Raw genomic sequence first — 22,892 nt, forward strand, 5'->3', positions numbered from 1 at the left:
ATGAACTTACAAGCTACCACAGCTTGGGAATTAGAGAATAAACCGCGGAGGAAATCACACAAAAATACATGAACCATGAGCATAAGGAGATCTAGAGCCTCTTTGTTATTTGGAGAAATACAAAGAACTAAATTGGTGAAGACGTCTAGCAAAAAGACAATGGAATGTAGTTTTGTTCTCTTTAATAATTTCATTCTGAAGTAAAAAAAAAAAAAAAATCACTAAGTACAACATGCATTAAGCAAGAATGGAAACTGTAATGAATAAAACACCAACTAGCCTCGTTTGACAAACTTGAGACCAGTTGTTTGTCCAGTGGACAGTGTAAAGACCAACGTAAAGTTGAAGAAACCAACCAGGGGCCTGTTTCAGAAAGGAGGTTCAACCAACTCTGAGGTTGAACTTGAACTCTGAGTTGGTCAATCGGGAGATTAACAACTCTGAGTTTTCTGTTTCAGAGAAGCTGATCCGAGTTAGATCAATCAACTCTGAGTGGACTGATTCGGAGGTGAGCGTGCGCACCGCGTCTATAAGAAGCCATTCTCAATGGAGCGCAGATATTACGAGTCACCATGGCAACCGTGAAAAAAAGAGGTCTGCGTATTTTTCGCCAGCTGAACTTGACGTGCTGCTGCAGAGTTACAGTCAATATGAGCACATATTCCAGAAGAAAAGCAACACCGCTGCATCTGCAAAACAGAGACAGTTAGCGTGGGAAAACATAGCTGCTCAAGTTAATGCCTAAGTTTGCATTTAAATCATTGTTATAAAATATTGGCTGTAATAACTTTTTAAATAGCGTAAGGAGTGAAATAAAAAATGGCGATATTAAGGTGTACTTTTGAAGTGTTATTCCTGGTGTAAATGCATGAAATGCTGCACAGTGTACAGAACCAATCTGGGGGAAAAATGCATTTAATGTTGATAATGTTTAGAGGACTTTTTTGTTAACCTCCCCCTCTTGCAAACGTTGGTCAGTTTAATATTAATACATGCAATTGTGTTTTTAAAAGTGAACTTTTGTCTACTGTTGAACCTTTCGCTGCGCGAAGACTTCTCCTTTCTTTTCTCTCGTCTTTTCCGACAGTGGTCAGAAGCGCAGGGGAGATTTCATTCAGGGCCGAAGGGAATTCTCCTTCGGGGTTCACTTCCCGTTGGAAACCCTCAACCTCCAGAGCGGATTAAGAATGACTCCAAAACAGTTATTCTGGGAATGACACCTTCTCTTTATTGAACTAAGTGCTCCGTCCTCCGAACACACAATATATTCCACGCACACACCTCCGCTCCGTACTCCCCCCCCCATCTGCACCTGCACTCGCCCCTCCCCTTCTCTCTTGTGGATCGCACCCGGCTCAGCACACACACGCTGCAACACTACCCTTGAATTGATCAAGTGGTATAGGTTTATATGGGATTAAGAAAGTAAGCAATGCTAGCAAATTGTGTTTCCAAAAAGTAATTGTTACATTAATCTAATTCAATGTCCCTGATTTCATTTTCATGTAGATGCAATCCTGCAGGAATTAAAAGAACATGGCAGCAGCTAAAAATTAATTATAAAAACATAATTCAATCAGGTCAGATTTGAGCATTTCATGGATGTAGGCTTTGTTGACAATATTTGACATATGAAACATCTACATAGCAATACATATCTAATGTTGTTTTCATTCTATATATGTAATTGACTGCAACAAAAAACGGTAACGCTCAAACAAAAACGTATGGGGAAATGACAAAAAAATCGAGTCATCTCAAAATCCTCGTACGAGGTAAATATAATTCTCTACGAATTAATGCAGCCTCCTCGTCTATTGGGTCCTCCAAAAAAGGACAAGCCATTCTTGTCACTTAGACCGTCTCTGTGTGACGGACATTTGGGCAATGAAGGTTAAAGCGAAAAATACCGCTTCATCTTTAAAAAGGGGTGGGGACCGGCAGAAACTTTGAGTTTGGAGAATAAAACCTGCTACCGACCAGGTTAGGTTCACAGCATAAGTAACCATGGACACTGACTCCGAGTAAAAGTTACCTCTCTTTCAGAAACGGGTTTGACTTACTCTGCTTTCTCTGGTTTAACAAACCTCCCATTCTGAAACGGAAAACCCAGGGTTTCCCTGATTCCAGGGTTAATGCACTCAGAGTTTACACTTAACCTCCTTTCTGAAACAGGCCCCAGGTTCATGTTGTCATGCCACAAAAATAAGCAGAATGTGTTGGAACAGACTTTGTAACAGCTGCAGGAGAAATGATGTGTAACACCTGCAGTGTTGCATTGTCGAACCCTTGCCATTTGTAGCCAATGGATGCAACTCTCGCACACATGCTTCTGTTTACTAATTTTAGTCCAACTCCAAAAAGTGCAACAAGAATACAAACTAAATAAAAGAGGATAAAGTTTGCACTTGCTCCATACTAAGGAGGTGTATAAAATGTTTTCAAATATTAAGCATTTTCTTCCCAGAGACCGTCATTTCAACTCATTTGCATCTAATTTCTAACCAAACTTCATATTTTTTTATGAATTCAATGCACAAACTCAGTAGGAAAGTTTGTCTGTGAACTAATAATACATATTTTGTGACCATTTTATAATAATCTCTTTAAATAAGAGAATTGACTGTAGTTCAAAATTGATATTTGACTGATGACATGTTTTTAGGGGTAAAACAGAAGTCCAGTGGAGAGACCAGGGTTGACACATCACTTGTAAGGCTGGAGATGACTTAAAAAAACAACAACACACAATTGAAGACAACATTTTTTCTTGGTGGAAGAATTTACTTAATTTAGTTTTTTACTTAAGAATGAAAAGTGAAAGAAGCTCAGACCTAAACAGCAAATTGAAGAAATCAGAATCATTATTTTCTTTTTAAAAGTCCAAAAAACAAACTAAGTTTTCAAAATTGAATAATGTGTTAGCACAAAAAAAACAAGAAAAAAGAAAAAAACTTAGGAAAAAGCAATAGATGATGCAAAAGGTTAATGAGATGTAAAGGTTAATTGATGTATGTAATCTTTGTTCACCTTAAATACTGTCACAGAAAGCATTAAAAGATGTAAAAAAAAAAAAAAAAAAAAACTATCACCATTCTTTTCTTTTAAGAAAAAAGAAAACCTTTTTACAGTTAAGGAATGGAACCCTTTTGTTTTTCTGATTGCTATGATTTTGTTGGATTTTTATGCAGCCACAGAAATTGTGTGACAAGGCTTTGTGTCAATGGTTATCTGCCGCTGATGCAATTCACTGAAATTCAAGGATTCAAGGAACTAAATCAACTGAAGCTGACTTATACAATACTTCAATCTCTTGATTATTTTGCAAATTAACTAAAATTATTTTACGATCATCTGAATATCTAAGCTCCATTCTCTTAATTTTTCTTTTTTTCTTTATCTGTTATAAGTTGGCTGTAGAACCCATTGCGATGACTAGGATGTAAAAACTTATTTTTATGCCCACATAGGGATTTGAATTAAAGATAAAAAAAACTAAAATGTCAATAATTTAGACTGATTATGCTCTATGATATTTAAAAAAAAATGGTTCAAGATAATTGCCATCTTAGTAGAAAATTGATAAGCAATAAATCACTCTACTGTGCAGCTTTTTCCTTGTGACACGTTAGGTTACCATTACTATTTTAGTAAGTTTTGCAGCAAGTTAGGGAAAAAAAAGGATCGTTTGGGTACAAAAAAAAGATAAATTCATCAACCAATAGCAGAATAAATATATACCATCCCTGATGTGATTTAAAACTTAATTTTCATACAAAACATGAGTGAAAGGGAGCCAAATGTTTCTGCATTAGTTTATATTCTGCCTATCTTTGCAAATGTTTAAAGTAGATGTTTTTTCATTATGTTTTTCTGTAAAATATTGAGTTAAAAAATGTGCATTCTAGAGAACTGCATCATTTATACAAAAAAGGTTATCAATACCTGTAACATTCCAACTTTCAAATAATTGAGTAAGCCAAAATAGCAGTAATATAAAACTTGGGCTTGCAATAAAATCAGGGCAAATATATAAAACAAAGTGCAGGAAATCAAAGCAAAAATAATGTATGGGGTTTAAAAGGAGGCAAGGTTTGGGTGATTTCTGAAGCAATTATCTACTCTTGATATTCAAGAGATTAAAAGAGCTCCATGAAGATTTTTTTTTTAAATTAAAATTTTATGTGAAGATTTGCCTGAAGCAGAATTTTTAAAAGCATAGGCTGTATTATATGAAGGACCAACAGTGAGCCAGCACACTTAAGAGACTGAAGCATCACTTTTTAGAGTTAAGCTTTGCATGGTCTTCCCAAGGAGCCACTTCAGAGCTATATCAGCATCCCAAATGAGTCGGGACAGACAACCTCTGTAAAACCAGCATCTTTTACCATCCAGCTCACTTTACTAACACTTCATGATCAAAGAGGCCAGCAAGAGACAAAGAACTTCAGGAATTACAAAGTTCCTAAAATGTCAGCTTGACGCGCATAATGTTAGAACATGATTGAAGTCATTTCAGTATAAAATAATGCAGAGGGACATTTCCTGTTGGGACATAGGTTCATATAATAGGAACTAAGAACATTTTTTTTTATTAACAAAAGTTAGAGTAAAAAAAATACACCACTCATATCAGTTGGATCCCCTAAAGAGAAATAGAAGTAAAAGAAAAATAGTACTGGTTAACCAAGCACACAAAAAAGTAAATTGTGCGCAGTGCATCAGTTGATCAAAGCGGGTTTATGGTTTACCCCCCGCGCCGTAACAAACCACATGGCTTTAGAACCCCTTTTGAGGTTACGCTCAGAGATAATATAATTCTGAAGCCGGATAAGCAAAGCTGATGTGTCTTTGTAAGCGAATCCGAAGGTAAAATAAAAACTCAATAAGCTCACGTAATGTCATTTTCAGGTACCTGACTTTCTCATGCACACAAGAATTTAGTACCGGTATTTTTATTTTTTTTACTTCTATGTCCCCAAAATAACTTTTTATCTTAAGTCTTATCATTAGTTTTCTGTCATTCTGCACTTGTTTAGCACACCTCCTAGCTCTTTATGTTTCTGCCGTGCATGTATTTTTACTTACTTTTAAATACAAATAATAGTTCCTCACTTATTGGGTCTATACTCCACTAGTCTAAACTCACTATTCTGTTTACTGTAGTTCAACAGATGAGGTTCACAAGTCCTCAGAATTTTTACTCTCGAATGACATGTTGAATTATTACAGCATTCTACTCATTTCTTCAGTGTCTGTGAGATCTAAATATACAGGTCTTGACTTAAGTGGCAGTAAAATCTTACCAAATATCCGGTTGCTTCCAGCGCGTGGGCCAGCTGCCTTCACCTCCTCTCTCCTTATCGCCTCCTCAACCACCCTTCCTGCTTCCATGTGAAACAGAGGGCTGATAAATCTTTGGGGTAATGATACTGACTTTATCTGTCTCATTACCATAATCTTTACCGATGCTTGAAAAAAAAAAAAGATTTTATTTATCCATCGTCATTGTTTACAAGCCAATTAAAAGATATGTACATGTGCTAAAATATAAATATAAAAAATAGAACTTTCAGTCTCAAACCCAAACTGGTTAATTACTCTATAGGAGCAAAGCTGGTGCCACTGTTACTGCCGCTGTAATCTGCTGCCTTAATGACTTCTCTACTTTGAGCTATTAAACTCCTGCTGCACTCACCTCCAGAAGCTCCCCCTCAGGATCGCTGCTGTCCTGCGCCGCAATCAACTAAGTCCTGATTAATGAGAGTCTGAACTTTTTGGGAGCTTTTTTAGAATCCCAGGTAAAACAGTCACTGGAAAGACACTCAAATTATTTTTAATCGAGTCAGTGTCTTCAGTTATTGATGAATCAGACATTATATAGTTATAGACTGCACAAAAAAAACAAATAACCGATTCCAAATGCCTGTGCAAATAGTATACCTATAGTTTGGGGTAACACTGGGTTGTCATGGTGATCAAAATGCATAGAGGCAGGCCGTGACTGATGACTTAAGGAAATTGAACCTCTAGTAGGAAGCACAAAGCGTAAATTGATTTAGCCACTTGAGGCTAAGGTGGTGTAGCACAGATTTCCCTCCTTTTACCTCCCCAAGGAAATGTTATGGGTCATTTGGGCTGAGAGGGAGAGACTTGTCTCTGCCTAAATGGCATGTTGGTGGTGGAGGTGCTGGTGCATCTTATGAAAGGAGGCAGCGATTGCCCTCATCAATCTAATGCTTTTCCTCCCAAGGTAATCATTTCCAAGCAGCACCATGCTATCTCATTAGGGTGATTCGCTTTCAGTGTCAGTCAGCCTCAGCCACCTTCACAACAAAAATCTCTGCTGCGTGAGAGAAAACACACTTAAATGATTACACAAAGTGACGGTGCAGCCTCTGTCACAGACAGTGACCAGGTAATGATCACATTCTTTTAAGCTATTAAGGAAACACTCCTCGACTGGCACTCCTGAACGTGAAGGACATGACTGAAAATGATAGAATGTATCCAGTTTTTCCAATAAGGAATCAATTGATACCATTTATGTGGAAATGTAGAAAAAAACCTTATCCTAAAATAAAATATGAGTATACAATTCATGTATTGAGACTGGAGTAGCAGAGAATTTGGAGTTGTGCAGGACGTGAAGGCTGTGAGACAGTGAAATGTGCTGTAGGTGTGACAGAGAAGATCAAGGTGGAGGTGGGACTGCACCAAGGATCAGCTTTGAGCCCTTTCTTGTTTGCTGTGGTGATGGAAAAACAGACAGAGGACACTAGAAAGGAATCCATGTGGTCCATGATGTTTGCATATGACATAGTGATTAGTGGTGAGAGCAGGGAGCAGGTGTTGAAACACCTAGAGAGGTGGAGGTTTACTCTTAGTAGGAGAGGAATAAAGGTACAGCAGAGTGTGAGAAAGAAGTGAAGAGGCATGTGCTAGCAAGTTGGAGTGGGTTGAGGAAGATGTTTAGTTGCGATGTGTAAGAAAAAAGTGTCATCAAGAATAAAAGGAAAGCTGGTGAGAGCAGCCATGTTGTTTCAGAGACAGTGACTCTGAGAAAGAGACAGTAGGCAGAGCTGGAGGTAGCGGAACTGAAGATGTGGAGTTTCTCTTTGGGATGGATGACGATGAGGAATAAAAACATCAGAGAGACAGCTCATATTAGATGTTTTGGAAATGAAGGGAAGCAGTCTGAGATGGTTTGGACACATTAACATGAGGGAAAGTGATTGTGTTTGTTAAAAAAAGCTGAAGTTGGAGCTTCCAGGAAAGGGGGCTAAGGAATGACCAAAGAGGATCAATTAAGGAGAACATAATAATGTTTTTTTTTGTGAGGGAGGCAGATGCTGAGGATAGAATTAAAATGAGTCAGATTATTTGCTGAGTAGACATCGGAAGGAAGCAGCTGAAAGATAAAATAAAAAATTAATTGTTCAAAACTGCATACTAGCAACTAACTGCACCAACGGAATGATAGCATGGTGAAGGAAAAAAAAAAACGTAATTTCAAAATGCTGCAAAGAAAATAAAAATTCTGATAAGTATTAACTTCAACTTTTGCTACCAAAAATGTCTTTATTTAAAAGCCACAACAAATAAATTAATCTCCTCTGGGATGTGGTGGTGCAAAGAACCGTAATGTGATAAGACTCCAAAAAACTCTGCAACTGAGGGTCTCAGTCAGCACCCCACCACCAAAACGGAGACATGCAAACATGTGTAATTGAAGACCTGCCCCAATGAAAATTGTGTCTCTGGTGTTTTTACATACTGCAAAATTTGCATGTTTGCAGTATTTTTTTCACATTAGATAAAAAAAGATTAAAACTGTGCTTCTAAGTATTTCTTTATTTAAATTGTGAATCACGCACAGATGAAAAAAATGCAGTTTGAAAAATTTTATAGTTGTTACGTACAAACTACAATCAGCAAGGCCACAAGTTCCCTGCTCCTCTCTACTCCAATGCATACACCTGCATACAAATAGATTAATTAATTGAATTAATCTTTGTTTTCCTCGTCTGAGCTGGCGTCTGGTTTAAAAACAGTACAGCTCAGATACTGCTCACTGGTTTTTTTGCACCGCTAATGTTAGCTTGGGGTAATGAGGGGCTGTAAACGGGAGAGAGGGTAAACAAAAGGATCATGGGAAATGAGGAGAGGTTTACTTCCACACCAAAAGCCTCATCCACAAATAAGAAGGGAATATGAAATGAACTCCTGCCGATCTACAGAAGCTATGTTCTAAAAACAAACATATTTTGGTTTCTTTGGCTAAAATGGCATAATAGTAATTAAAAGATCACTGGGAACCGTTTTACAATAGATCAAAAGATTATTGTAGTGGAACTTTAAAGGAGGAACAAGTAGAACACAGATTCAGACAGCAAGAGAGAAAAAAAATGAAGTAGAGTGTCACGGTTAGGGGGGCTCGAGAGCCGGTACGACCCAGACGCAGAGACGGGAGGCAAAACGGTTTCGGGACTAGAGGGTTTAATAAACAAACAAAAGGCGCTGCCGAGCAGGATTACAAAACAAAACAAAACTTACTGTGGCGTGGCGAAGAACATGGAACAAGGACACTAAGACAAGAAGACGTGACACCATGACCAGAAGCTAATGGACCAGCACAAGAGGAAGGCAGAGACAAGACTTATATACAGACAGGGCATACAAGACACAGGTGAACACGATCAGGGCACATGGGGACCAAGGAAGTACAACTCAAGACAAGACAAGACAGGAACCCTTTCAAAATAAAACAGGAAACAGAACCAAACAAGACAGAACAAGAACTTAAAGCAAAACCCAAGACAAAACAAACTCAAACCATGACATAGAGTCCGTTTCAGAACCTGTCATTGACTGGGTCAAACAATCAAATAAACAAGTTTAAAAAGTGCATTTTTTTTCTATGTTGTCTAAATGAAAATAAAACTACAATAAAAATAAAAGTGAAATAACTTACAGAAGCTTCTACTTTTATTTGGTACAAAATAAGATGCACATTTTTCCTCTTTTGCATTAAGAATTCATTGTTTTGGGACCTTGGTATTGTACAGAAACTATATTGTGAAACCTTTTTAAATTTTCTTTTGAAAAATAAGAAATAAATGCCACCACAAATATATGTGCTTATGACTGTCATTAAAGCCCTACAGATATTTTTCATAACTGCATGTAAATGCTTCAGTTTATTTAAGCCTTTCAGACAAATTCCCACCCAAGGATTTAATTCATTAAAAAGTTGCTTCTCCATCACAAATGAAACATTTCAAATGCTCGTGCCACTGCAGCGTGCACATAGACCAGCAAACCCACAGCAACACCCGCAGAGTCTTTGTTGACCAGCAAGCTGTGAAAATGAGAGATTTGAAAAGGCCAAGCCACAAAGACAAAGTGAGAGGAGGCAGAACGCAGAACAAGCTTTTATGGATGCCCTACTGCATGCTTTATTTCTTTCTCCGTGACAGTCTTCACAGCCATGGATAAAAGCTGGTAAAAAAGAACATTTCTACTTGTTCGCATGTGCAAATAATACAAAGAAAACCATAATGTGTCTTAGTAGTAGGCAAATAAAATTTTACGTGCATGACAACAAATAACGTTTTTTATTAGAATGTTCCTTTCATGGAAAATAAGTCAAACGAGATAATTACATTTGGGAAATAAAAATCAAACTACTGACTATTAGCCCTTAATGGTTGGATCATCAACATTAGTGAAGATTTTTCTTAAAACTCGAGTTTTCTAAATTAACTGTTGTAAAGCATTTAGGTTTGTGTCCCAACCTGCCAAGAACTGATCCTAAAAAACAGTTGTTGCTGGTGTTGTCATCTTCTGGGAAGTTAAAAAAAACAGTTCAAGGCATTTTACTGTTTTGGAGCAAAGTACAATCCACAGACGGGACCATGGAGTATATGTCTGGCCTGAATAATCAGAGCAACATTAAAACAAAATTCTTGTTGGGCTCTAACTGGGGTTGCTTAAGTAGAAGTCCAGGATTTATGCAACGGGATTCCAAGTGAAACTGATTTTTTTTCCTTCACTAATTTACTCATTATAGCAAGGTAAGATGGTTTCATGCATTTCAAAAAGAAATTATTTGAATAAACTTCAAGTACAAAACCTTAGAGGAAGGATATTTGATTGTCACGCATTCTCAAAACTGTATCACCTCTTGTTGAAGTAACCACAAATCTATGGATACCAGAAAATTCCAAAAGCACATTTCCTGCACTGTCCTGTCCAACACCTAAACAAACACATGGAGCGGAAGGTCTCCTGTGTTAGACAGATTTTACAGTTACAACAGGGGTTTATGAATCTTCACACATGCAATATATATATATATATATATATATATATATATATATATATATATATATATATATATATATATATATATATATATATATATATATATATATATATATATATATATATATCTTATATATATATTTGTATAAAACACTTTTGTGTGGCTAAACCTTATTTATATTATTATTAAATACTATTATGTTTGCATACATTTCTTGTTAAACCAGAATGGGGAAAAAAAAGAGAGAGAAGGAGAGAGTGGGATGCTAGTGACGGCGGATAAGGGTACAAGAGAAATGGGAGGAAAAAAGGGGGGTTAATGAAGTTGGAGATTTAAAGAAGTGGGGGTGGGGGGTAGAAAGGAACAAGTTGCTGGAGATTTATCATTATTACTGTCAGGTGTAGAGTCTAAAGGGTGGGACCTCTCCACAGACACACTCAAATATTACAAACATTTTACAGTTAAGTTATTTGCCTCACCACTTAGTTGCAACAAACGTGCACATTAGCGACTAAAAAAATACAAAAACTAGGAAGCAAAGTTAACTTATTTTAAGTGTTGAGGAATCACATTGCATCTAACTGAATCCTCCGAAAATGTACAGCCAAAACATTATTTTAAAACAAATGTCTTAGTGAAAAAAGTTAGTGTTTGTTTTGTGAGATTATTTTTTCTATTACTTTCAGACCAGGAATGTCTGGCTGACTCACTGCTGTTGTGATTTTCGAGTAATTAGTGTCTTTTCACACTGCACTCCCAAGAATAGACCACAATGCAGAAGTTGCATTGTCAGACAGAGGTTCTGCACATAATAATCACTGACTACAAGAAAAAAAACACAAGGAAAAAACAAACAAACAGTAAACAGTTTTTTTTTTGGTGTTCTCTTTATTGCAGGCAAACTGCAGTCTCATTTTGCAAACAAGCTAAGACCCTTGTTTCCAGGCAGACCAGAGTTACCTCTTTTAGTCAACACCAGATCAACCAGGTCAGAGGAGTTTTAAAACCAACCAAACTGACTCCTAAAAAATCTGGCCTGCAATCATAACCCTATTGTGAATAGAAATGTGGGCCCATTACAACAGTGTGTTTTCAAACGAAAGGTTGAGTTTTACTGAAATAAACGTCTTGATTTGGTGACAAGTAAACATTGGTGTGGTTTGCTAATAATGTGGATCATAAAAAGGCCCTTCTTTTCTCAAAAGGGAACTCAACAAACACAGGGCAAATCCATAACCACTAAGGATTGGGGCTGGGGCCTACTTTAAGATAACAGAGCACTATGTCGGTGATTACCAAAAACACACTGAGGGTATCTGTGGTGTATCAGCTAGTTTAAAAGCATGTTCCTATCATTTCTGGCCTTACAAACGTCTCTCTCTGTGCTTGAAGTGATAAACGAATAGGAGGCTTGCATGAACTCTGGACATTTTAATTAATTGGTCTTTAATTCAAACTGACCCCATTTCAACTTTGATTAGTGTTCTGGAGCTCTGATAAGTACCTGTCATTCACACACAGACATGGGGGTTACTTAATGGTAAATTGTCTTCCCACCATTAACATCTGCTTTCCTTCGGTGGTGTCATGGGAGAGTTGTTCATGGCTCAGGAAAAGCTAAAAGGTGGAATAGAAATGTCACACAGGAGATACGCTTGTTCGTTCAAACTCTCAATCTATTAAAGCGTGGAGAAATACAGAGGAATACAAGTGCAGTCCTTTTTTTTTTTTTTTTTTGGAGTCCAGTGATTTCTTCAGACAACATTTAGATTGAACTCTTTAACACAGTGCCTGTCTCTAAAGACACCTAAATAACAAATACCTTAATCAAAAAACTCTTTCTTTACTTTTTCCACTATTCTTTAAATGTAAGATTTGTAATTCTCTTTGTGTTAGTTATTTTTATATTTGCAGTTTATCTCTTGCTTCTCATCTCATTTTTTATCCAAATTTCCCCTCACCTGCTTTTACTTTTTATCAGTCAGCACAGACTTAATTTGTTCTTCCAAATTCTTATTTGTCAACCCCCACCCCCTCCATCTCTTTGTAGTACAATGAGCCTCTGAGTTAGGACAAGTGAATCTGTGAAGGGTATTCATTTCTATTCAGCAGGTACTACACCTACTTACGAAGTAGCAGGATTGTAGTCCAGCTGATGTCCTCAAAATGTCCTATGGAAGAAACATGCTTAGCCAATGAAAGTAAACAGAATCTAAAGGTAACACTCTATTCCAAAGCTGGATATTAGAAATGACTCAACATTTAGAAATAGCAGCGGCCTGTTTAGTGTTGGACCCTTGCTTTCTGGCCGTGTAACAAGAATATAGCTGAAGTTCTCTTTCAACCTGAACACCCATTTGTGTACAGGATTACCACAAACCGCCATAGTTAAAGCAGTTTCATTGCACTCAATGAGATCAAACAAAGTTATTTCCTCGTTTTTGACAGAAAACTACTGTTTGAATCACTCCATACCTTGCTGCTATACATGTCAACTGTCTGTTGCAACTCACTGCAAGCTGAAATCTGCCCAAAGCACCAGCCTTCACTCATAGGTTATTCAATTAAAGTTGAAACAGCAACTTTCCTATTTTTAAACATGCGGTAGATTCAGTCAGATACTGTCTTGTATTCAAGCATTTGTTTGTTACTTAGAATGTGACGCGTGTTGCTTGTCTTGGTATCGCATGAGTTTGTGTGTGTTTTGTTTCTCTTTAAGAGTGCTATGAAGATGCACAATTCACATGTTAAAGTGAAATAAAACTTTCAGATGTTGCCAGCAGCCACACATTCTTATTTTTACAAAGTGGCCTAACAACGGTCTTCAAGAATACTGATCAAAACTCAGCTCTAACTGAACTGAAGATAGAATGAGGACTATACCAAACGGCAGAGATCAACAAGTTCAGAGTTTTAAATAACACAAACGCACTTAAGCCGGGAGCTTTTTTATGTCATTCTCTTAATGGTTGATAAAACGCTCTGCACAGCAGCAGCACAAATACACATTTTGAGAAAAAAAAGAGCAGAGCACGGTGCTCAGTTTGGAAAACATTTTTTTTAAAACCCTTATTGTCTACATTGTCTGTTCTCCTTCTGCGGCACATCAACTCTGTTAATTCTCTCAGCCGCTCCTCTCTCAGTGGAGAAGCTCTGTACTTGTTCAGAAGATAATCTGCTGAGGCACAAAGGTATAATACAGATGAAATCCCAGATCTCTTGAGCACACATATGAACCTCGAACAAATGCCGTTTTAGCTCCTTTTCTCCTTATGGTTCCCTCTCTTCCAAGTTTGAAGTATAAGAGATGCAGCAATTTTCTCTCAAGTGTTCTTTGCACAACTAAAAAGGGCTAATTAGGGAGTTTTACACAAACTATTTTTCCTTTTATCATACCCTACAGGGTCCCAGCTCACTTCTCTCAGGGTGAATTTTAAAGAGACAAAAGTTCCTACATGTAAAAACATAGATTTGAAAACTTGTTTCTTGAAACAACTCTACACATGCACTAAGATATTCATATAATAGCTAATTTTAGTCTAGAAACAATACTAAAAATGTCATAATAGCTGCTGGGAGAACAACGACAAAGAAATCTCTCTTGCTTCATCATCCTTTAGAAGGAGAATGTGGAACAGTGGCTTCTATAAATTACAGACTGATGGATTAAGAACATGCAAAATAAAATTAAACGAAAGCTAGATATCTGTAATTGTGATCAGATGGATAGATTTACCCAAACTCTGCTTTCCTCTAAACTTTGGAAGTGAATGGTGAGGGGTCTCAAAATAGTATCTCTCAAACACATCATATACAACCGTAACAAAAAACTTGATTACCGTATTTTTCGCACAATCTGATTATAAAGCGCGCTTTCAATAAATGCCAAGTTCTTGATCTCATGTATAAGGGGCATTAAGCGAGACAAAAGAGTCTGAGAAACACAACTTTACTTTGAGTATCGCTCTCCCATCCAAATGATCAGAATCGGGTGTCCTGATGACTTAGCCTAGCCACAGGTGTATAAAATCAAGCAATCAGGCATGCAGACTGTTTTTACAAGCATTTGAGAAAGAATGAGCCGCTCCAGAAGCTCAGTGAATTCCAGCATGGAACTGTCATAGGATGCCACCTTTCCAACAAATCCAGTCGTGAAATTTCCTCCCTCCTAAATATTCCAGTCAACTGTCAGCTCTATCATTACAAAATGGAAGAGTTTGGGAACAACAGTAACTCAGCCACCAAGTGGTAGGCCACATAAACTGACGGAGAAGGGTCAGCGGATGCTGAAGCGCATAGTGTAAAGAGGTCGCTAAATTTCTGCACAGTCAATTGCTACAGGGCTCCAAACTTCATGCGACCTTCAGATAAGTCAAAGTACAGTACGCAGAAAGCTTCATGGAATGGGTTTCCATGGCCGAGCAGCTGCATCCAAGCCACACATCACCAAGTGCAATGCAAAGCGTAGAAAGCAGTGGTGTAAAGCACACCGCCGCTGGACTCGAGAGCAGTGGAGAAACCTTCTCTGGAGTGACGAATCACGCTTTTCCATCTGGCAATCTGATGGACAAGTCTGGGTTTGGAGGTTGCCAGGAGAACGGTACATTTGGGACTGCATTGTCCCGAGTGTGAAATTTGGTGGAGGAGGAATTATGGTGTGTTTTTTTTTTTCAGGACTTAGACTTGGCCCCTTTGTTCTAGTGCAAGAAACTTTGAATGCTTTAGAATACCAAAACATTTTAGACACTTCCATGCTCCCAACCTTGTGATAACAGTTTGGAGTGGGGCCCTTCTTCTACCAACATGACTGTGGACCAGTGCTCAAAGCAAGGTCCATAAAGACATGGATGACAGAGTCTGGTGTGGATGAACTTGACTGGTCTCCACAGAGTTCTGACCTGAACCCGATAAAATCAAGGATTTTAAATGTGCCTTGTTATGTGGCAAATATTATGTGGCCCCTCAAATCATATGTATTATTAACCCTTCTAACTGCCATTGCATATATCAATGATATAATTACTTTCCAGACCAATTAATCTTAAATGACAATTGCCGACATGATACTGTCTAATGTCTGCCTCTCTGATCAGTACATCACTGAGAAACAAATCCAGGAAAAAGAAGTGCGGTGGAATGACGATGGTGACTTGACCTTCTGGTCATCTTTAAGCATTCAGAGCAAGTTGCGCTGTGGCCTCACATGTACTGTAGCCATCTGCCAGAGTCCTTGTATCTGCCTGCTTCAGTAATCTGCCAGGGTAAAGACAAACATCAGAGCACCTTATCTCTACTTCTCAGGAGCAGCAGGGAAAAGAGGCAGGAAAAAGGCAGGGGGCCTAACATCAACAAAGACAGGAGCAGCCTGAGGCAGAGTTCAGTCAACACACAAATACAAATGGTTCATTTAACATATGTACGATACACACAAGTTTACAGTACACACACGCATGCGGGTGAAAGTGCACTCAAAAAAAGGAAATTACCAGCCAATTAAGTTAACGAAAAAGTAACTTGTCATTTCAACCAGAAAATTTTATGTTTGTAAATCTTACGTGAATGAATCATGTCGATTGTACATAAAAATAATCCATTTAAAAGTTACTAATTTCAATCATGTTGATCCAACATGATACCATTAAATTGGATGCATTAGTAATCGCAAGGAATTGTGGGATACCATTTTCTTTGTCTATCTGGGCAGATTGGGGTCTAAGTGTGAGTTTTTGTCCATGGGTTTTATTGTCTAGCTGTTTTACTCTGTTTTAACTAGTGATTTAAACTGTTATGTTTATTTTTTTTTGCACCATGAGTTAAAGTTTGGTAGAGGATGAAGACCAACCCCCTTGTGTGGCAAACTGTTAATGTTCCAATACTTAACACAGAGTTCGCGGTAGTTGAGCTCCTGTCTGGTGATGTGGGACTTTGCTGGGTAATTCATGTCTTTGATGTGAAAATTAAAAGACCCATTGGTTGTAACTTTGGAACAACATATCAATTACAGATGAATAAATAAAATTATAGAAATAAATAGAAATTCAAGTTAAATAAACTTAATTTACTTAGGTGTGACCAATTGAAGTGATTCAATTAAATTGGATCAACTTTTTTCTTTTTAGAGTGAGCAACAATATCAATTTAAAGTTGGGTGCAACTGCTCTATTTAAATTGAATCAACTTAAATTTATTAGTTTGAACCTAAATACATTAAGTTGACCCAACCTAAATTAATTAAGTTGAGCCAACCCAAATAAATTATGTAGGACCAACATGATTCATTTTTGTTCAAGTAACGCAATCTAATCATGTGGAAATCCTTTCCATAATTTTTTTATGTTCATTCAAAGTGAACGTTTTTTGAGTGTGAAGTGTGTATAACTTGCTCTGAAAATGAGAAGGAGCTCATCAGACATGCAAGGTGTTGTTTCAGCTAAGCTGGAAAAGAGGACTTTTCTTCAGTCCTGCAAGCACAAGTGATGAAGTGACAGTTAATGACCACAGCAGCTCAGTGTTTTGCACTAGGCCTGAGAAGAAAGATTTGCACGTTAGCAAAAGAGAATGCTTTGACTAAGTCATACTGAGAGGCTATATTATACCATCTGCAGCACAGTGATATCCCATACTTTCATCTTATGCAAAATTTTATTTGCAGGCAATAAAACTGAAACCATCTCCTCAAACTACTTCATCGGAGCCAAAGTCAGTAAAAAGTCAAATTCTGTCAGTCGCAGATTTTAGCTGGTGCCTTGGAGAAAGTGACTCCCTGTAGAATGCACTGAGAGTTCATTCATTTGGACTCCTGACAAACCAAACCCACCTGAGGGTGTAGTAGGGTGGAACAAAAATGCAAAGTGTGTTTCCTATTAAATGAATTTAAATTGGTCTTTACTATGCCAGCGTGAGCTTAGCTTTACTTGCCGAGACTTGTGTTAGAACAAGGGAAGATGTGCAAACAAATAGTGTTTTTTTTTGTCTATTTATGCTTAGATGCTAATCGATTGTGGTGATATGCAACCTGTATACTTCAGCTTTTACTCCTAATCTGATAATGAATGGGTAATTTTGTATCATTTGTAAAGAAATGCATTTTCAAAAACTGTCAGTACAGAAAATTAATCTCACTACAACTCCTTGTTTAATTAATAGTTGCCTACTTGTTGTTGACTGACTTCCTTTTATAAACCACTTGAATAATATGGTGAAATTGAAAGTGTGTCTTTTCTTCAAATTTTTCCATTTTATCATTTTGTTAAAAGGGTCAACAAGCAATCTACTGCAACTCTATTGTTATTAATTAAAAACGATGCAACATATTTTGATACTGTTTTTGATGGAAAGTGTAGGCAGGTGTGGACTGAACAAAAAAGTGAACAAGATGATATTCACATTCACAAACCTTTGGCAGAGATCTTTCAAGGCTGAGGCAGATGTGTATAATTTGCAAAGACATTTTCTCACCATTAAGCCTTGCCCTTTCAGTTGCTGGATGGTGGTTCTGTTTATCCATTTTCAAAAAGCACAATGTCAGGCTTTATAGCACAAGAGTCATAACATTCATATCTGTCTGTCAAGACGGAGTGCATGTGTTACGATATAGGGTACATTATGAAGAGATGAGATAAAAAAGGTGCAGAATGCGGACAAGCTGATACCTTTTTTTTATGCTTAAGATGCTTCTTGCACAAGTACACAGCAATAAGCATGCCTCGTCTTTTCTCTCTTTTTTTTGTGTATCAGCATCAGGTTGTGTGTGGGTGCATGAGTGCTAGTGCTGTTGGCATTAACTTCCAGATTTGTCCTTTTTTTTTTGGTAAATGCAATAAAAGTTGGATGAAGAGAAATATTCACTGTTTAGCATATGATTGCCCACAGAAACATGAGCTTTTTTACACATCACAAGGATTATTTTGCATTTATATTTGTTTTCTTCTAGGAATACATGGAAACACAGAAACACAAGATGGATACCACTGGAATCAAGTCCAATCAAGTACGTTATAAAAAACTGATTTCTGCACAGCTAGTTGTCTCAGAAATTAAACAAAGTACAAGTGCAATAGAAGTGTCTAAGTGATTGGTGTGGCGTTGCATGGTAAAATTACCTTTCCTTAAGTTTCTGTTCCAATCAAGACAAGAGGACATTGGTATAATTATTATTACTTTATTATTACTTTATGTTCTGAGACTTTCATCTGCCTCTCACATCTGCATAAACAAGCATTAAAAAATACCATAAAAAAGGAGAATATATAGATCCCTAAATATATTACTGTGTCCCTGGCAGATTAGCAATAAGCAGTGATTTACTGAGCACACAATAACCACTTTTTTGTTGTTGTAGATCAGACAATTTACCAAAAAACAATTAATAGTAGAATAAGCTGTTTGGTTTTATGCAGAGTTGAGACACACATAAGACCTGCAAACATTGAATAATTACAGCAACAACACATAAATAATATGTAATCAACTAAAGAAAATTTTATTTTATATTTTTTATTATTTTTATTATATTTATATGATTTTTTTAATTATAATTTTATATTATATAATTATTATTAGTTATTATTATAATTATATTTATAACTATAAACCTATTTTATTTTTATTTTAATTCTGTGTGGAAGTAGGTGGGAACGAGAACATAAACATCAACCATGGCGGACGATGCTGCTGAGACCAGTCAGTGGAAGGGAAGCGAGGTCACTGATTTCATTAATATTTGGGGTGAGCGCTCTTTTCAGGTAAAACTCAAGGGCTCTCATCGCAACCGGGCGTGGTGTTGAACCTTTCCTGGGATGACTTTTTTTCCCTTTCCGACAGTGGTCAAAAGCGTGGGGGACCCTCAGATTCTCTAGAGCGGGTTAATAAAGACTCAATAGCAGTTCTGCCGGGGGGAGCCTTCTTTTATTATCGTTCTCCTTCCTCCGTAACACACAACATGAATGCGCGCCTACACTGCCCCTCTCACTACCTCCTGCGCTGCACGCGCTCTTCTCCTATCTCTTACACAAACACACGCGCGCACGGCCGCAGCACATAAACATCCCCATTCCACAACAGTGGGTACAGACGATCCTGGCTCCAATGCCTTCTTAGAATGAGAAAATTGTAATTGTGGTTGCTCCTTTGTGAAAAAAAATGTAATAATGCAAAAAGAGCTCCGCTGTTAGCAACACTGTTGTTGACATCCATTGTTAACGTTAGCTACTTCCACAAACAACAGTGACGTCGTTCCCCGTTGAGTACTCTTCTGCTGATGAGGGTCACTTCTGGGTCATTTCTTCACAAAAGTTCGCATTTAATTGGAAATTTGAACGGCCTTGCAAAAAATCTGAGTTTTTCAAAAAATCGGAATTGAGCATTAAGCCCTGCAGTGTGAATGTAGCCCTAGATGGGTGACTGCTAACGGGACCTTAACTTTTAACTTTTTATTAAGGTCATGAGAAATCAATATGGTTTATGGTGGTTTTTAATATTTTTAATGAAAAAAAATCCCGCTTCAGACCATCAGCTAAAGTAAATCATTATTTTTATACAAGAAAACATAGTCTTTATTACTCATAGAAGAACCGTGTTTGATCTTCTCATCTACTATAGTGTCAAAAAGGAGCATTTGTACAGAAATTGTACAAATGAAGTGATTGACAGTAATAATGGCTGCCAAAAAAAAGGAGAATGAAAAAAAGAACTCCTGTGTAAATGCTTTTTCATACAATACAGAACTTTTCTACTCAAATTGGTCATCTCTAAATTGCCAAGACAGTTAGATAAAGTTTTCTAAAGGCAAAAGTTCATTCAGCTTGTTTATTTTAACTCCTTTTAGAGGAAGACTGTAAAAGACTGATGATTTAATGGGTCCATTTTACAAGGATTGACAAAACCTTCCCAGCTAAAAAAAAAATCTCAATAAAGTTATCCCTTTTCACGCACACACTGCAGGATTATGGTTCAATAAACAACTTACGATAAAAACCTTTTTTTCTATTTTTTCTGATTTTTTCTTTTTTTACATTGTCTTGCTCACAGAAGGAGAGCAGTTTTTGATGCATGTTTGGATGTGTTTTTAATTTTATTTGTTTACCTTGTTTTTCATCAAGTCGCAGTCCTGTTTACCAGACTTTTTTGTTTGAGGGACAGCATTTAATGAAGGAAACCTAAAGAAGTTTCTTTCATCTGTATTACATCTATGTTTATCACCCTGCAATATGTTGTGCAAGTTTTTAAATGATGTAAGGAATCTTTCATCTTCACTTTTCTAAGACGTGCTTCATCTGTTTTCAAAACAAAAAAATAAAAAATAGAAACACAAAAAATGGCTTTCTTTAATTGATTTTAGCGATCTTCACAAAAACTGACTGGATTTTGAATTTGCCAGCTTACTATTTTTGTTGTCATGAGAGGCAGGCTGTTCTCCTCCCAAGTGAATTTGATGTTTTGTCCACAGAATTAATTTGGGTTTGATCTTGATCCAGGTGTGGTCTACACATCGGAACCACAATGGGCCAAACTTTCTCTTGAAACCCGACACACTGGTTTTACCCAGAGAAGCAGACAAGGCTGTCCGTTCTCACAACAGCTACGAACGGTAGGACTTACAACAACCCAAAACCACTTTTTTCTCAGCCTATTTTTCTCTAAGCAGTATAAGGGAGTCATGTTGTGAACACTTTCTTCCTTGAAGGATATAGAACCTGCTCTTGCACCCCAGTATTTCAGAATTAAGAAGCCTCTCAGATAAGGGGTGAAACGTCTTCCATATCAAAAGAGAAACTGACTTCTTTTTCAGCTACCACGTTGATGGAATGAAAAAATACACAGATGTTCACTGAAAGTTGTCCAATTATAATGCACAGTACCCAGCTGATTAGAAATGGACCACATGATGAAAAGTTGACCAGCGGGTTGGATGAACATAACCGTGAACATATTTTGGACTAAGGGCTTCATTTAATTCTTCCAATAAAAAATAAGTCAAGATACCAAAAATAAAAACAGTTATATTTCAAAGAAAACTTAAAAATGGACATTTAAGTGAAATATATATGAGATAAGTGTGACGCACGTCGACATTACAATCATATCGCTTTTATTTGACACAGCAGATATGATGAAAGCATGTATATCCTTGGATTATCGCCTGTGGCAAGGTAAGGCTGCTTTGATGTCCAATAGACAGGGCAATGGTGAGAGCCCGTTATTTCCAGGGTGGGAGCATCAGAGACACATACGGCAGTAGACAGTGACATCATGTTAGCCAGACCAATGGCAATTTGACTAATGTAAAGGCCGTGTCACACAGACATTTGGCGCATTTTCCACCTATGAAATTTCGGTCTTTCCTGATACATGCGTCATAAGTGTTTCTTGGGCTTGTAATTTGTCTATGTGCACAGATTTCCGTCAAAGGGTTTTGGCTGATTGGTCTTTACGTGAATTCAGTTTTGAGCTGTCCAAAATTTTTGGATGGTTGAGAATTACACAGTTTATGTGTATTTTAAGATTCAAGATTGAAAGGGTTTATTGTCATATGCACAGTAAGAAACAGGTTTCCCTGCAAAATGAAGTTCTTACTTTGCTGTCTGCTCCGAATGCCAAAAAAGTATACAGGAAACTAAAATTAACACAATAACACAAGATGTCGTTCAAATTCTAATTTTACGTTGCTTATTATGTAAATCATATGCAATTCTGTGTGATTTTTGCGAGATTTATACACAAATTTGTGACTTTCCACAACCGTTCCATGTATGTCTAACTGACTTTTCACACATGCACCATCGATGTATAACTTTTATATCACGTATACGGTGCATATTTCAAATTCAAATTATGTAATTGACACACAAATCACTAATGAGTTGCATACAGACAGCACAATAATCACACACGCTTCATGTTGATTTGAGTGTTCTTTGTGTGGTTTACTCCTACTTCTTCTGTGGTTTTAATGGTTTATTTGTGATAGATCTGTTAAAATTTCACTTAAAAACCACAACTTTTCTCACGTATGACCAATTTTTATCCATGCAATATGCGTAAAATGTACGTAGTGGCTGTAAAAGAAAACACACAAACAGTGCAAAACATTTCACTTCCACAATCAATCCTTCCAGACTCATTTAGCTGGGGATTGGTACACTTTTTTTTTCTTTTTTTTTAACTTGTCCTGTCCAACAGCTGGGCAAGCAGGTGAGAACTGAGGGCCTCTTGTGTTGGACATATTTTACTTTAACAACAGGGGTTATTAATCTTCAGACAAACCAAAGGTATGTCTGAATAAACCCCTTTTGTAATTGAGGCCAAACTTTATTAATTTCAATCATGTTTGAAAATCTTTGGTGTTGGACCGGACGGAAAAGGAAAGAAGGGAAGAAGAGAGAGGGATGTTAGAGAGGGGGATTGGTACACTTAGTATATATACAGCCTTGAGAATTTATTGTAATCCCAGCCTGTTCGGGGACTGCAAACATAGAAACTAATAGCTTTGCTAAAACATGGCACCTGTTAAACAACGTTTATTCTAGAGTGCATTTTCTCTCCTAACATATAACAACTAATGCCT

General features: G+C 37.2%; 1 protein-coding gene across 4 annotated transcripts in view; it reads right to left on the reverse strand.

Moving 5' to 3' along the window:
* grik4 (glutamate receptor, ionotropic, kainate 4) overlaps positions 1-22,892 on the reverse strand; it is a 382,863-nt gene that overhangs the window by 260,653 nt on the left and 99,318 nt on the right. The window lies entirely within an intron of this gene.

The sequence above is a fragment of the Oryzias latipes genome, chromosome 13 (genome assembly GCF_053564925.1).
Source record: "Oryzias latipes strain Hd-rR chromosome 13, Olatipes_Hd-rR_3.1".
NCBI classification, from domain to species: Eukaryota; Metazoa; Chordata; class Actinopteri; order Beloniformes; family Adrianichthyidae; genus Oryzias; species Oryzias latipes.